The sequence below is a fragment of the Panthera pardus genome, unplaced genomic scaffold (genome assembly GCF_024362965.1).
Source record: "Panthera pardus isolate Hobbes unplaced genomic scaffold, ASM2436296v1 HiC_scaffold_19, whole genome shotgun sequence".
Taxonomy (NCBI): Eukaryota; Metazoa; Chordata; class Mammalia; order Carnivora; family Felidae; genus Panthera; species Panthera pardus.
The window spans coordinates 18,368,461-18,385,341 of NW_026526754.1; positions in this window are offsets into that span (position 1 = coordinate 18,368,461).

The window sequence follows — 16,881 nt, forward strand, 5'->3', positions numbered from 1 at the left end:
TATTAGGAAATCTTATTTTGAGGCTTATAACATACGTAGATAGAAGACGTACAACTGTAACACGGACGGAGGTGACGGACCTACACAGCTGGAGGTTTTCTACATTCTACTTGAAGTGGTGCAAGATACTAACTCTAGGTAGATTGAGAATATAGTCAAGAATATATATTCCAGTACCTATACACGCTACTAAAAACAGATTCACCTAAAAAGCTCATCAATTGTATGCAATTGTAACATAGGCTCTAAACTAACACCAAAAAGATGGGGCGGGGGGAGACGGGAACAAAAATAAAGGACGTGACAAAACAAATAGTAAATAAAGCAGGTGAGATCGAATCCCATCAACAATTACATTAAACAAAAGGCAGAAATCATTAGACTGGACTAAAAAAAAAAAATCAAGACCCAACCATATGTGGTCTATAAGAGAGGGGTCTTAAATATAAAGACACACATACGTTGAAGGTAAGCTTGGATGCACAAGGGTAGAGCGGGCAGTTAGGAACCTCGTCATCTAGTGTAATATCCGGCGAGGGAGACCGGACCCAAAATGTGCTTCCAGAGATGCAGCTGCGAAGAGAGCTGGTGCCTCAGATGGAGAGAAGGCCACTGGGAAGCATCCTCCGTATAAAACACCTGGGCCAGACCTGCCATCGGTGACAGCCCTCTGCTCCCTGGTTTCATCCTCTTCAGAGAAGAGAGTGAAATAAAGGAGATGAGTGGACAATTGTGGAATATGACAGGCCATGAAACTCCCCAATTCCAGGAAGCCTGAGGACACAGCCAGGGAGGTGGGGACCCAGGGCCTGGGGAGAGGCTGCTAAGGGTGAGTGGCCCAGAGCCAGACCTGGTGTCACAGGATGGGATGGAAACAGATGGGGGCGACACCCCCAAGCAAAATCCGAGCCTGCAGCTGGCAGCAAAGCGGTCAGGGAAGTGTTTTCCGAAACGCGCGTATGCATTTGGCCTCCTCCGTGCAGTCTGGCACACCACAGCTGACAAAGGCCACAGGACCAAAGAGCTGCCAGGAGAGACAAGGAAGCAAATTAACTCAAGGAGTTTTTTCTGCTTAGGTGGGGATTTGCTTCCTGACGCACAGCAGTGTCGAGGAGAACCATCCCCCAATGCAGACTGGGTGGGGGCAGAAATCGGGAACGATCATGACACAGGAGGATAAAGGGGGTCCCGCTCACAAAACCGGTAATCCCTTCTTCCCTGCGTTTGGATGGGCAAAGCAGCAGCCTTCGCGCTTCGTGGCGGAGAAGGAAGGACACGAAAACAGTGAAGGTAGCAGCCCACGGCAAACGTCCGCGAGCAAGCCCTCATTTAGGCCCTGGACTTGGATTCCACCGTCTCAGAGGAGTCTCAGACACCATTCCCACGGGATCATGAGACACAGGGGTGCCTGGTCCCCCAGATTCCCAGGGAGTGGAGGGGGAAGAGACAGGAAGGCATGAGGGGAAGAAGAGAAGAACAGAGAGAAACCCAGAGCAAAGTGCTTGGGAGCAGGAAGATCCAGAGTTCATTCATTTATTCACGGAGTAAACATGTACTCACGGAGCATTTCCTCCGCACCAAGCAGTGGACAAGGACATCACGGGCACTCTGCTGTATTATTTGCTTCACATTCTTTGAAAACTGAATCCTTTCCTTTTGGGATGTAGAGCCACTATTAGCTAAAACATTGTGTTATACAGGATGCAACCCTCCACCACACCTTAAACTTTAGACTTTAAGGTGTCTAAAGTTTCAAGACAAACTCTTGAAGCAAGAGACTGGAAGTTCCTAAAAACGAATGCCTTCCCCAAGAAAGAGCAACCCTGCCCAGTCCCCTTCTCAACACCCGACGTTACCCCTTTCTCCTGTCCCGTCACCCAGCTTCCTCGGTGCTTTTCCTCCATGCTTTCAAAAAGAGACAAAAACATTACCTATTATGCCGGCACATCGCATCAAACCATGGGCTAAATCCTGAATGGGCCTTCGTGAATTTCATCCTCACTGCATCCTGATGAGACACGTGCCACGGTGGCCACATTTACCAGAGAAGTGACCGACGCTCAGAGAGGGCAAGCGGCTGACGAAGTGGGAATAAATTCAGCTCCCGAAGCGGATGCACCGCTTGGCAGTGACAAAACCAATTACACAGGAACATCCGTTGCCTGTAAAAGCTTCAAGAAGGGTCTGCACACGTCCCTACCTTATCACCATGATTTTTAACTTAAAAGGGAACAAAGACTTCCTTGGAGCCTTGATGGCAAAACCCTGAGCCTCAGTGAGTAGGTTGTAGAATATTTTATGAAAAGGGATTCCCCAATATACCAGGAAATGGAGAATTGTGCCTCACACATACAACTTACATCTGTCTCAGTCTCAGCTTGCTTCCCTGTAAAATGGGGATCACGAAAATCCCCACGTCCTGCGATGATGAGGAAATTCACTAAGATGACTCTGTGAGAGTCCACTGCATATATAGGGCGCCCTCAGCATTTCTCGGTCTTGAGCCCCACACCGATGGGACAGAGGAATCATTCACTACACAGAATTATTCTTTGCACAGCATCTGTTGTAACCAAATCAATAAGCTAGCGATCTCGATGGTCTACCACGCAGAACCAACCCCCCCTGTGCCTGTTGCCTTCTGTTCTGTGATCTTAGCCGAAGACGACCAGAAGGCAGCATGGTTAGCCGTGCTGAGTGGAGGGTCCCAGCCAAAGAAATCACCAGGCGTTCTCTTGGAAAAGTGGTCTACCCACCAAAAGATCACGGAAATAAACGTTCCACGTAGCCTGGGTGACTCTGCTGACGGGTGCAGTTGATGGGGTGACGTGGGAAGGGGCGATCTCCCTGGTGGTACCTCTAAAACTTCCCAAAGGCCTGGCTGAGGCCATCTCAGAGCTCTTGACCCTCACCACGTATCTGTCAAACGCTTAGCTTACAGTGCTCGGGGACCGGGCTAAATGCTTTACTTGCATGATCCCACTCAGGCCTCATTTCAGCTCACTGAAGTCCAAACTACTAATAGGGAAACTGAGTCAGAGCTTAGATGGCCTGTCCAAGATCAAGGACTTGGGCATGGCACAGCCTGGACTGGCAAATATGTTGGTAGGGCTCTTTAGCCTGTGCTCTGAATACCACTATCCGTCCTCTCCCCTCCCGCTGGGCCTGGGTTGCAGGTGCTGAGGCGGCCCTTGGTCGGCACCGACCGGCCCATCCTGCAGTCTCCCGCCCTGCATGGCTGGGAGGGTCCACTTTCAAGGAAGGGCCGGAGAGAAACCCAGGGACCACTGGAAAGAACACCCTCCCCTTACCAGACAGCTTCAAGTTCCTTTAGAGTTTGAAGAGAGGCAAACAAGAAAAAGTTGGAACTGACACTGATTTCGTCCAGAAGTGGGTCATCTTAGGGTGGGTGGCCAAACCAGCTCCCTGCAGAGCACTGTCATCACCTTTTGCAGATCAGCAACAGAGCACATGTTCCTCCAATCTGTTCAATCTCTGCGTTTTTAAATAAACTCTCTAAGTCAGGCCTTTTATGCCCTTCCTCTACCAAATGCTTCCTGTTCACCGGCTCACAGGTGTTTGGAGGCTTGCATTCGTTTCCCTTTGTCTTTGCCTCTGCCAACGGCAGTGCTGTCCCGGCTCCCATTCGGGCCGTGGACCGTGTACGGGGCACCGGCTGCCTCGTGTATATCTCCCACCGCGGCGTAAGTCAAGTGTTATTCCTCTCATTTTACAGACTTAAAAAAACTAGCTCAGAGAAGCTAAATAACTTGCCCGTCACCACAGGGCTACTGAAGTGGCAAAGTTGGGACTCTGAACCTTTATCGGTCCTAAGGCAAAGCCCGTATCCCCAACCCTCTGCGAACACAAGAAGACTTCATTGTACGTGACTGTCCCATCTTGTGGTGGAGTTACAAGAACCTCAAAGAATCAGACCTCATCCACCCCCACTCAGCACAGGAGTCCAACTAGTTAAACACCTCCAATTTTTCTCTGGGAAGAAATAATCTTAATACGAAAGCTCTTCAATTACTCTGTGCAATTAAGTCCTGAGTGCTTGTTTGAACAATTAACCAAAATAATTATAAATGTATCTCTGTTACTACAATTGCATATTAACAAAGGCTCAGGGCCAATTAATCATTACTCCATCAATATCTCATTTGCATAAACCTATTCTCTTTAAAGACTCCATGTTTGGGGTGACAGGGCTCCCTCATCGATTATGGAAATATCCCCATCAAACTTCCCCGAGGCCGTCAAAAGGAATAAAAGGGGTTGTCTGTTGTGGGCTTCTTAGCACCCCTGCCCGGCCCTCCCAGGGACAGGCAAGGATAGAGAACAAAAGGGAAGAGATGCAGTGAATGTGCTGTTCTCCGCAGGAAGGGGAGACTGACAGGGCTCAGGTCACGGGGGTGATGGGAAGACAGGGGCATCTGGCCGAGGTCAGGGGGAAACAAGCATCTGAGCCTTCTTTGGAGCCATGAAAATCCATTCATTCCGCTCATTCATTTATTCATTCAATAGATTCGTCAACAGTACCCAGTTCTGTGCAGTAAGTAGTGAAAGACTCTCCCTGTCCTTACCTGAAGCAGGTAGGCAACTAACTAGATGTCTGAGCTTTCCCGATGCAGACAGTGAGATAGAGCTGAGGTGCGGATGTTTATTAGGAAGGGAAGGTGCAGGACCGGGCAGAGGGAAAAGGGGGCTGGGAGGCAGGTCCGAGAGGACCTCGGCTCGCTGAGTAAGACGCCCTGGGGCAGGAATCACCTGCTGGGCTTGTCCTGAACCTGGGTGAAATGGCAGGGTCTTTACATGCCGCCTCGCTCAGTCACTGGACGGGGGCTGCCCCAGCTTACGTGGCTCGCCCACCATGTGCCACCTAGACGGCCTGCTGCTGGGCATCCAGTCCTGCCTCCCAGCGGAGCTGGGCGGTGGGCCTCCACGTGCGCTATGCTGAAAACTGCTACGGAGGATAATAACACACAGAGGCAAGGGAAGAACTGAGGCCACGGTACTACAGAGAAGAGGCCCCTAATGCCGTCCCAAGGGGCAGCGAGGTCAGGGTCGGCCTCTTGGAGGAGCTGACACGGAGGCTGAGATGGGAAAAATTAGCAGACCTTTCTCAGGTGAAGAGAACAAGGGAACATGTTTCAGGGAGAAAGATGTGCTGAAGCTTAGGGGGTAAAAGGTTGTCGAAGGGAAAAAAAAAAGCAGACTGGGCTACAGACATGATGTAGGTGTTATTCAGGGTGGATTGTGGGACTACCACTGCAACCCCTCTCCTCCTTCTTCATGATCGGTTTCTGCTCAAATGGGCTCCTCCGTTTCTCCAGAGGAAGGCAAGCTAAGGCACCGTCACCATGGAGACGCGTGCGAGGCAGGGTTCTGACGCATTCACCAACTTGTTTCCTGGACATGAGACCAAGTTGTGCTGCTCAGCTGTTTACATCTAACTATAAATGGGAAACACATGAAAAAACCCATTAAAAACATGTAGACAGGTCTGCCTATCTATTTTCATATTTGTATGTTGATGTAAGTATCGAAAAAGCTATAGAACACCATACATCAAATGTTCACATTGGTTCCCTAATGTGTAGAGGCTGAAGAAGGGTGGGGAATGACTATTAACTTTTTCTTTCCTTTTTTTTTTTTTTTTTTACCTGCTAAAACCAAGCATTTTTGTAAATGTTTTTGTATCTTAGAATTTAAATTTTGCACGTTTCAAAAATAAACCATTGGAATTTTGTTTTTCAGTGTTTTATTTTGCTCAGCATCAATGGCCGTGTCTTCAGAAATCCAGAGCCTAACATTTCATTCAGCAAGCAGCCACCGAGGGCTCCCGGGTGCTGCAACGAGGTGGGTGAGACAGAATTCTGATCTCAAAGACTCTAACAGCCTTACTAAAGGGACAGAATATTACATGATCAGAGCTGAATTACTGGTATTAGTCAGAAAATACTTAGAGCTTAAAATGAGTTACACATAAGAGAAGGGACCGATGCAGAAAAAGCAGGCGACCAGAAATTGACCAAGTCCTATTTTCCCCTCTTATCAGGTGCTAAACGGCAGCATGTGCTTGCATTGTTATGTGTGAAAAGGATGAAGAATGAGAAAGGAAGTCACCCCATGTGTCCAGGTAAATGCTACAAGGTGGCCGCGTGGGGACAGCAGTCCCCACCCTTGGAAGGAGAGCTACTACCACACCAAGGCCTCATCTTAAACAGCCCCGACATCTCAAACACAAGGATAAAAATAGAAGCCCCAGAAGGATTTAGCGAAAATAAAATGAAAGGTGAGAGCCCCAGAGGCAACCCTGAACTTGCTGGAGAGGCAAAGTGAAGGGCAAGCTGATGGGCCCCAAGGTCAAGGGTAGGAAGCTTTACTGGAGGCGAGAGCTCAGGAAGGGGGCAGCTTGACCTGGCCCCAGGGTGGACAGGAGGATATGAGAACCAGATGACAATAATGATTATAACAAGGATCAGGCTTCACTCAGCCTTACAGATGCTTCGAGAAACTCTCAGTCTTGCAAAACAACCAAACCCGCCTGACTCAGGAAAAGCAAAGGGAACATTTTACACAAAATACTATTCGAGATCTGTCACCAAGAAATATCTTCAACTGATTCCTCATCTTGCCCTGCAGCAGAGGTAGCAAGGACAATCTTCAAAGAATCTGGTGCCACACAAATATTTCTGAATAAGCACGGCAGCAGGCCTGCTGTATACACAGCATCAGGACTCTTCAACTCCACTGGAACACCACTCCATTCCAGACACCCAAGCATAAAGCCACACAGGAATTCCTGTCACTGAAAAATTCATGAGCTAGTTGGCAAAGACCATAATCTAAACCAATCATTCTTGAACCTGGTTGTTCATGTGAAATAACTGGGGATCAATTGCAGGGCCCCATCCCCAGGTCCCCAAAGTTATTGATGTTGAATCTCTGGGGGGAGGAGACTATGAATCATTTAAGCGAAAGTTCTCCAGGTGGTGCTATTGATTGGCTGGTTTTAGGAAAAAATGTGGTATTTTTTTTTCAGAGAGAACATCTCCCCAGTTAACATTTTTCTAGCAGAACACTTTGGTTTTTAATACTCAAACTTCAAGAATGTAACTACTTCTCCAAAAATATGCAACTATTTCTCAACATTATTCTACCAGTGTTTATCAAGGAAAATATATATTTACATCCCCAAAACTCTGGGCAACATATTTTTTAAAAACAATGTGCAAATAAAGAATTGCATGACCTTCCAGACAAAAATCAGCATAATGTCAGAATGACATGTAGATATTTTAAAGAGCTAGTTGAAGGCCAACAGATGGGACACATGTCTCAGGCGTGGCTGCACTAAAATACATTACAGCCTCAAATTAAAAAAAAATGGGGCACCTGGGTGGCTCAGTCAGTTAAGCCTCAGACGTCAGCTCAGGTCATGATCTTGCAGTCCGGGAGTTCAAGCCCCGCGTCGGGCTCTGTGCTGACAGCTCAGAGCCTGGAACCTGCTTCGGATTCTGTGTCTCCTTCTCTCTCTGCCTCTCCTCCACTTGCTCTTTATCTCTCTCTCTCAAAAATAAATAAACATTAAAATAATAATAATAGGGGCATCTGGGGGGCTCAGTCGGTTAAGCATCTGACTTAGGCTCAGGTCATGATCTTGCGGTTTGTGAGTTCGAGCCCTATGTCAGGCTCTGTGCTGACAGCTCAGAGCCTGGACCCTGCTTCAGATTCTGTGTCTCCCTCTCTCTCTGCCCCTCCCCTGCTCGTGCTCGGTCTCTCTCTCAATAAAAAAAAAATAATAAACATTAAGAAATTTTTTAATAATAAAATACATTACAGCCTCACAGCAGACAAGACAACCTATCGATAGATAACATCTGTGTGATCTGTTGGTGTTCAAATGCAAACTTTTAAGCATTTTACACTCTAACATGATAGCTTATTGCATCTATGGGTATTCTACTGAGTCTTCGTTATGATTTAAGAAATGTGTTAAGGCTTTGGGGTTGCTATATAATGCCATACAATCTTTCCCATTGGAAAAAAATCACGGGGTCCAGGCCCCTGGTGAACATGTTCAAGCAGAGTGTCTAAGGTGCGGGTGTGGATTATTGGTGTTAAAGGGGGGATGATCGGGATTCAAACCCAGTGTGGGGCTCACAGCCATCAGGAGTCACATTCAACCCAGGGAGAGATAAACTCACCGCGAGCACCTGGGAAGCCACCACAGAGCCCCTGACACTGGCACTCGGCCTCAACGGGTGGGGAGGTGTTTCGTGGTGAAGAGAGGAAACCAGGAAGAAGACGAAATTTCAGGAGGAGGGAGAATCCCATGGGAAGGCAAAGATTTTTTTTTTTGAAGAAGCATGCTGTTTCCTAGGGTACAGGACTCTATCTGGGGCCTAGAGTGTGTGAAGGACTGGGCAGGGGGCGTGCTGTGAATCTGTCCACGCGTTCACATAGGCATAAAGCACATGTCTGATGAGCACCTACTACGTGCCAGCCACCGAAGACTGAGGGGAGGAAGATTGACTAGCAAAAAAAAAAGCCAAAATAATCATGATTTTGTCCCTAAAGTGGTTTCTCTCCCATATTTAATTACGTGTGAGGATACAGACTACAAATACATGCTTTGAAGGAGGTGGCTGGTGGAGAGACCCAAACTGGTGGTGGGGGGAGGGGGGAGCAGTCATAGGAGAACTCAGGGAGGATTTAATTTTCAAGATGGAATCTGACGGATGGGTCCCAGCATTTTTTTTTTTTTTTTTTTTAAATAGGATACGGAAACATTTGAACACTTTAAAGGAACTATGGTTTGGGTGGGCATAACATAGGAAATACCTCCTGTTTATCCATTTTGGCAGGCTGTACTGTCCAGAAGTCCAGAACGGACTGCCAAGGAACACAGGGGTGTGCTTAAGACAGAGTAGGGAGAGGCTGAGAGGCATGGGAAGGGGGTCTGTTAATGCAAAACCAGACACACAGAGGGGCAGTTTCTATAGTGGCTGTAGCCTAGCCACTGTGCTCTCTGGCCATCACCAGCCAAGACCTCCAGCAGCAACTGGTCTGGATTCGAGGGCGGGCAACATGGAACACAATATGCTAGTGATGAATTTTCTCTCTGCAACTAATGAATATCACACCTTGGGGAGCAGCTCAGAGTAGTTCCAGTCTGCTCTGCCTCCTGGAAAGCACAGGTGGTTTCGATTTGACCTTGGAGAAGAATAGAAACAAACCAAGTAGGTGTCATTTGCACACCTCGGCTCCCCAAAAAGTCCATTTCAGAGTCGGCCAAGTCTGTAAAGATAGTGGGGCTGCCTTATACGTGCATTTATTCCACAGCTGTTCTCTGAATTCTACTACGTGCAAAGGACTATGCTGGCAAAGGATAGCAGGAAAGACACTGGGAGAAGCAGCTAAGTCACATGAAAAGGTCCTGAGGCTACAGGGAGCAAGGCAAGTAGGAGAAATCGAAAGACAGCCGTCGTGGCTCAAGGGCAGAGAGCCAAGGAGAGTGAGCCTTGAGAAGGGGGTGGGGGGAACGAAAGGAGGCAGGTCCTGGGAGACCACCCCACAAAAGATTATACTGAAAGGTTTTCAGCAGTGACAAGCTTAATGAGCTTTGTTTCCAAAAGATCATTCTGGCTGCACCAAGAACAGATCACAAGTAGATAGAGGAGGTGTGGGAGAGCCAGTGAGTTAAGACACGAATTTACCCATCACACTAGGAGGTGACTGACTTTAGACCAGGGCAGAGCTACTCAAAGCCGGGTTTCAGCCAGCAGTATCACCCCACGCCCAGGACCTTTGGAAAAGGAGATTCCCAGGACTGACCTGTACCTACTGAACCACAATTGTTGGGAGCTGGGCCCAAGCATCTGCATTTTAATCAGTTTACCTGGTGATTCTTACACACTCTCAAGTTTGAGAGGCACTGGATCTGGGTAGTAGTAACAGAGAGGGGGACACACGAAAATGTATTTTGAAAAGTGAATGAGCGGATCTATAGGGAGTGATGCATAAATTCTGATAAGTCAGAATAGTGTAGAACTTTATGGAACAATTCTTCTGAGTTAGAGGATGCATATACATGAAGAAAGGTACTTTTGGCGTAATTTTAAGTAAAAATTTATACTTAATATATACTTTATATATTTGTATGTTTACATAAGAATATAAGAAACTAGGGGTGCCTGGCTGGCTCAGTCGGTTGGGCATCCAACTTTGGCTCAGGTCATGATCTCACAGTTGGTGGGTTGAAAACCCACGTCGGGCTCTGTGCTGGCAACTCACAGCCTGGAGCCTGCTTCCAATTCTGTGTCTCCTTCTCTCTCTCTGCCCCTCCCCTGCTCACACTCTCTCTCTCTCAAAAATAAATAAAAATGTTTTTAGAAAGATTTAAAAATAAAGAATAGAAGAAACTAAAGAATACTACACATCAAATGTTAACATCAGTTCCTTACAGAAACTGACAAGCGTGGGGAGTGCTTACATTTCAATACACGCATTTTATTTACTTATTAAAACAAGCACTTATAATAAATGCTTTTATAGCTTCAAACCAAAAAGAAGTCTTAGAATTATACAAGCACATAAAATGCTTACTGAGAATTCCAATACGAGTGGAGCACCTGTGTCCAGACCGGGGTGAGAGGCCCGGGCACAGAGTACTCTGGACGTTTCTCCAAACCCACCCTTTGTCAACATCTGGGACTCTGTTTCCTAAGTGCTTCATTTATATGGTTCCTAGGTTTGGAGAGATCATCACCAAACTAAGCTCGTTTATTCACGTGGGGCTCTGCTCTCATTAAACAGAGAATTTCTATTAGGCCTTTTTGAACATCAAAATTAACTTCGAGGCCCCCTTTTTGGGGTTCACAGAACAGGAAGACATTTAGGGTCCCTTTTGGCTGACCATACCTCTGGTCATGCTGTGATTTCCCTTAGAACGTTCCATGAGGAGCATGGCCACCGGCAACAGGGGAAACGGACCATCGCCGGGCTCCATGCTCTGTGCTCACTAGGGCATGACCAAATGACAAAGGCCCACAGAGGCCGTTAGCTGTCCCCGAAGCATCACTGTTGGGGTGGAGGGGGGAGGCGGGGAAACTATGAGTACAAGGTACAAGCAGGATTCTCCGCTCAAAAGAGCCAACTATGCTGATTCAAAAAAAAAAAAGAAAAAAAAAAAGAAAAAAAAGAAAACATTTTCAAAAACGCCTGTGGGTAAATTTGAGCTGCCCACAGCTCCCCAGGGGCATCTCGAACTTGCTGTCGAGCCATTTCTGTGGATTTCAGTCAAATTCTAATTTTAGTGTTCATTAAACACGGGTAATTCCCCAGCCGGTCCCTGCCTCACCTCGTACACAGAGTGCGTCGGCAATATAGGTCACCAAGGCTTCGAAAACACTCCCACATCAAAGACAAACCTTTTCATTATAAGCATTAACTTTCTAAATAATGATGAACTTGAAAAGTTTTCCAAAGCTGCAGGGTGGGTGTGAGGAGAGCTGGCATCCTCCTTGTGAATATTTGCATGAACGTGGCTTGTTATGGGGGTGACCGTTCACAAAGGTTTTGTTTTCCAGCAAGTGTAAGGGATGGAGGTATGTCTCCATCTATCCCCCATTTAGACTGATACTTATTGAGACCAATAATGTAAGGACACAACCGGAGTATGCAGTATTGGGAAAATACACTCAAGTATACGTGCGTGCACACACACACACACACCCATCATGGACATGACATGTCTAGAAAAAAGACTGCTTACTCAACATTTTAGGTCTTCTCATTATTATAAAGGCCAAATTCCTTATCAAAGTTGTATCAGTTAATATCTTTCCAGCTGAAAGTAACAGCAACAACAACAACAACAAAGGGTGGCTTAGATCCTAAGGATACTTAATACTTTACAAAACATCCCAAATGAGTTGGCTCCAATCCTCTGGCTCACAGCCTCATGATCACAAGATGGCTGCTGAAGTGCCAAACATCAATTCTTACACAAGAGTATCCATTTGACTGGGAAGTCTATTTTTTTTTTCATTTTTTTAATGTTTATTTTTAAGAGAGAGAGACAGAGCATGAGCAGGGGAGGGGCAGAGAAAGAAGGATACCCAGAATCCAAAGCAGGCTCCAGATGCTGAGCTGTTAGCACAGAACCTGATATAAGGCTTGACCTCACAAACGGTTAGATCATGACCTGAACCGAAGTTGGAAGTTTAACCAACGGAGCCACCCAGGCACCCCTTGTTTGGCAAGTCTTAATCCCATGATCAACTGCCACATTAAGCAGCATTCAAAAATGTTTTCTCCCTTATTCACACCTTTGTGTATGCTGTTCCCTACACCTGAACAGTGTCTTTTTCCTGCACACAGATAACCACCACTTATTCTAGGACACAGTGTAGGGTCAGCTCCTAAGACCTTACCCTGAAGTAGGTTACCTGTCTCTCCCACTTTTTTGCTATTATCATAGCATTTCTCCACCTTTGATGTAATTGCCCATTTATCTGTTTTCCGCCCAGGGGATGATCTCAATGAAACAGCAACTATGGCAGGAACTTCTCTGGTTTCCCTGTGCTTTACACGGGGCCTGACTTGTCTATACGTGTTGATGGAAGGAACAAGAAATCGAAGAGAATTGCCCAGGACCATGCTGCACTCAGAAAATCAAACCACTCTCTGTACAGGGCACAGGGGCAACTTAAGAGATGTATCTTTACCAAGGCACGGTCCAGAAGATTGGATCCTGCAGACCTTCATTCCAGTTACCTTGTCTGGAGTGCTACTGAATGACCCTAAGAGGTTAGCACACCCCTTAAGTCCCACAGAAGAGTGATGGGACTTCAAAGGAGCTGTTGAAAGAACACGGACACTTCTGTCCCAAACTCTGGGATTGTGGTGGGGGGTGGTGGGGGGTGGGTGGCAAGTGAGGTGGATACAGCAGGATACTTAAGCTCTTCGTCCACTGGCATCCACTTGTCAGTTTCCAATAAAGGGCCTGGTTGTACGTCTGGGAGCAGGGCACATCTGTGGGTGGTGGCAGGCCCAGGGAGCTGGAGCGCTTCCCTTGGGGTCGGCCTTCAGGGCCTGGTAGCACAGAGTGAGAGAGGAGGAGGAGGAGAGGGGGGCACTCCCTGGGCCAGGGCCAGGCAAGCAGAGAGGTTTCGGCCTCGGCAGGCACACAGGGCTGGTGTGAGAGAAGGCAAAAGACCGTGAGGCGTGAGAGATGTGGCTTCTAACGAAGAGAAGAGGTTGGCAAGCAAGAGGACGCTGCAGAGTGACCAAATCTCTCATTCCCCAAGAGGCAGCGTTAGAACTAAACCAAACTGGGGCATGTGGGTGGCTCAGTCGGTTGGGCATCCGACTTCGGCTCAGGTCATGATCTCACGGTTCGGGAGTTCGCGCCCCGCATCGGGCTCTGTGCTGACAGCTTGGAGCCCGCTTGCAATTCTGTGTCTCTCTCTCTCCCTCTCTCTCTGACCCTCCCCTGCTCACGCAGGGTAATAATTGTCACTGCCAGGTAGGATTGTTACAAAAATCAAATAAAGTGATATCTTTAAGTGCTTACAAGAATACCTGCCATACAGTACGTGCTACACAAATACAACACACACACTGAGGCGAGAGAGCCCCAGGGAGAACACGGGTGTCCAGGTGACTCAGCCTTTGGGTGTTAGGCTCTGTCCACGCAGCACAAGGGAAAGGGCAGAGCTGGAAGACATGACTAGTAAACTTGGTTAATGAAACCAGGCAAGGGATGCTAAAGAAACAGCCAGCATGCCAAGTCAGTATCTCATCTTTTTTACCTTTCCTACTTTTAACACTCAAAACCGATCCACCTAGATTTTTTTTTTTTAACATGAGCTGGATATCTGAGTATTTGCTATCTGAATTTTACTTAACGGGCAGGGTAGAGGGAATCTGAATGCTGGTGTCAAAGAGTCATAGGATCAGGGTGTCCGGGTGGGTCAGTTGGTTAAGCATCTGACTCTTGGTTTTGGCTCAGGTCATGATCTCATGGTTTGTGAGTTGGATGCCCACATCAGGCTCTGTGCTGGCAGTGCAGAGCCTGCTTGGGATATGCTCATTCTCTCTCTCCCTCGCTCTGCCCCTCCCACACACTCCCTCTCTCTCAAAATAAGTTAAAAACTTAAAAAAAAAAAAAAAAGTAGTAGGATCAAGGCTATGAGCTCAACCAAACCTGAGACCCAGCAGCAGGGAGGCTCCAGGTACAGGGTCCAGAGCTCTCCTGGAAAACCTGGAAATGTTCAGAGCTGACCTCAGAAGAGAAGACCCAACTCCAAGATGAGATACACAGAAAAGAGGAAAGAACGTGGTCTTCCCCTCGACATATAAAATTAAACCATTACCATTTGATCTTTTGATCAGCATCTGTTACTAATAGAGAAAACCCATTTCACCTTGGGGCTTGGGCCAGCACCCCAGGGCACACTGCACCGATATTCTCCTACCCCATGTACCCTACGAGTCCTGGAGCTAATATTGTTTCTGGGCTGCTGGTTTCCTTTGATTATTTTTATTGACATTCAGTGCCTATGAATCAGCAGACTGAAGGCCCCTCTGGAGCCAGGAGAACTGCCAGCAGATGCTGACCTGCTCTCCCTCCTCTGCTGAGAAGACCAGATCCCAGCCCGGAGCAGTGGAAGCAAGCCCACAGGTGCGCTGGGGAATAGGCACAGAGGCCAGCTGTTACCGGGAAGAACCTGGGGAGCGTGGGCATAGAGGAGAAGCACCTGACCAGCCACATTTGTCATCATCCTCCACGCATACCGAATGCTGCTCTGGCTGCTCCCCGTGCTACCTCTGACCCGCCCCGCCCTCCTCCGCCTCCTCCCGTGGCTGCGCACATGCTGTTCCCGCGACCTAGGGCAGCCGGGTCCCATCTCTCTGCTCCAGCTGCACCTTGACCTCTTCTGAACTCTCTCTACTCATGCAGGATCTAAGCTGGTCTCTTTGAACCTACGGTCAAAGCCTTCTAATGTTCCACGCTACTGCTCTCAGCTCTGAGGTGTTCGCTGGCAGGAACCTGCCTTTATCCCTGCCTGTCCTTCCTACTACTGTTCCTAGCATGGAAAACGAATAAGCAATTTCTAAACACCTCAAGTGCACCTGTGGGTGTGCAAATCGCTTACCATTACAAAGCGTGTCAGTTTCCTATGACTGGTGTGACAAATGACTACAAACATCATGACTTAAAATGGCATAAATTTGGGGCACTTTGGTGGTTCAGTTGGTCGAGCATCCGACTCCTGATTTCGGCTCAGGTCATGATCCCAGGGTGGTGGGATCGAGCCCCATGTCAGGCTCTGCCATGAACGTGGAGGCTGCTAGAGGTTCTCTCTCCCTCTCGGCCCCTCCCCCCGCACTTGCTCTCTTTCCCTAAAAATAAATCTTTTAAAACATAAATTTATTAACAATTCAGAGGTTGGAAGTCTGAAATCACAGGGCTAAAATCAAGCTGGTGGCAGACCCACATTCCTTTGGGAGGTTCCCTGGGGAGAATGGTTTTCTTCCCCTTTCTGCCTCCTGGAGGCCCCCACCATTCCTCTACTCAGGGTCCCTTCAATCATTGCAAAGCCAGCAACACAGTGACTTCCAATCTCTCTCCCACTCATTGTCTCCTCCCCTCGTATTCCCCACCTCCCTGCCCTGTCAACTCTCCAAACCTGCTTCTCCATCACAACTTCTTCTCTGACCCACACCCTCCTGCGCCCTCCCTTACAAGGACCCTTCGCATTCAATTAGGCTCGTGCGGATAATCCAGGAAAAGCTCTCCATCTACAACCCTTAATCACACCGCAAAGCCCCTTTTGCCGTAGAAGATAACATTCACTGGTTCAGAGGATTAGGACGTAGACATCTTTGGGGGCCAGTATCTGACTACCACACAAAGGACACTGTGAAAACGCACCAGAAGGCGAGTCAGAGAGCTCTAGCTCTGACACTGTTACTTCCTCCTCTGTGACCTTGGATACATTGCCTAACCTCTCTGAGCATAATTCTTCATCCATAAAACCTCACAAAGGTACTCTCAGAAAAAGATTTACATTTAAGAAGTCCTTTAAACATCAAAACACAAAACAAGTACAAAGTCTTGTTATTTCAGTTTTTTTTGTTTGCCCAGGCTTGGCAGCTGGGCAGCTTTTTAAAATGGTCTCAAGTGAGGTAAGGAGCATACACACACACACACACACACACACACACACACAGCACATTTAAAACACCACAAAAAATACTCCATCACAAAATTAAAGGATATGGCCAAAGCTGCATTTGAAGGCAAAATCACAACTGAATTTTTTTAAATAAATACCTATTTGAGCACCTGTTAGACACCAGGCACTATCATATTTGACTCTGGAAGGTACCCTATAAGGATACCTAAATTACACATGAGGAAATGCAGTCTTAGCGATATGAGACACAGCCAAGAAGTGGCAGAAGTGAATTGAATTTAAAGTGCACTTACTCACATCCTTGTCAGCCTGGCTTTATCAGGGCAGCAACTAGTTTTGCTGATTTTCTTCTCATCTGATGTGGCCAAAAGTAACACTCTTCTCATAGTCCCTCAAGGCTCCTTATAATGTCCATGCACACTAGCCTCATTTACAAGGGCCAAGGCCAGCATCTTTTTCAGATGTCTGCCCTCAGGCTTCCCGAACCCATTCAGCCTCTGGAGGAGGCGAGCTGTGGTCCCTGGGATATTAACATCCCCCCGCAGATAGCCCTTAAGCACTGGCTGGCAGGCGTGCTGTACTGATAGGGAGAAATCTGGTATAAGATGGCCAACGGGACTGATAGGGAAACTCCAGCCCGACCGAAGACTCCCATTCCGGGTTCTTC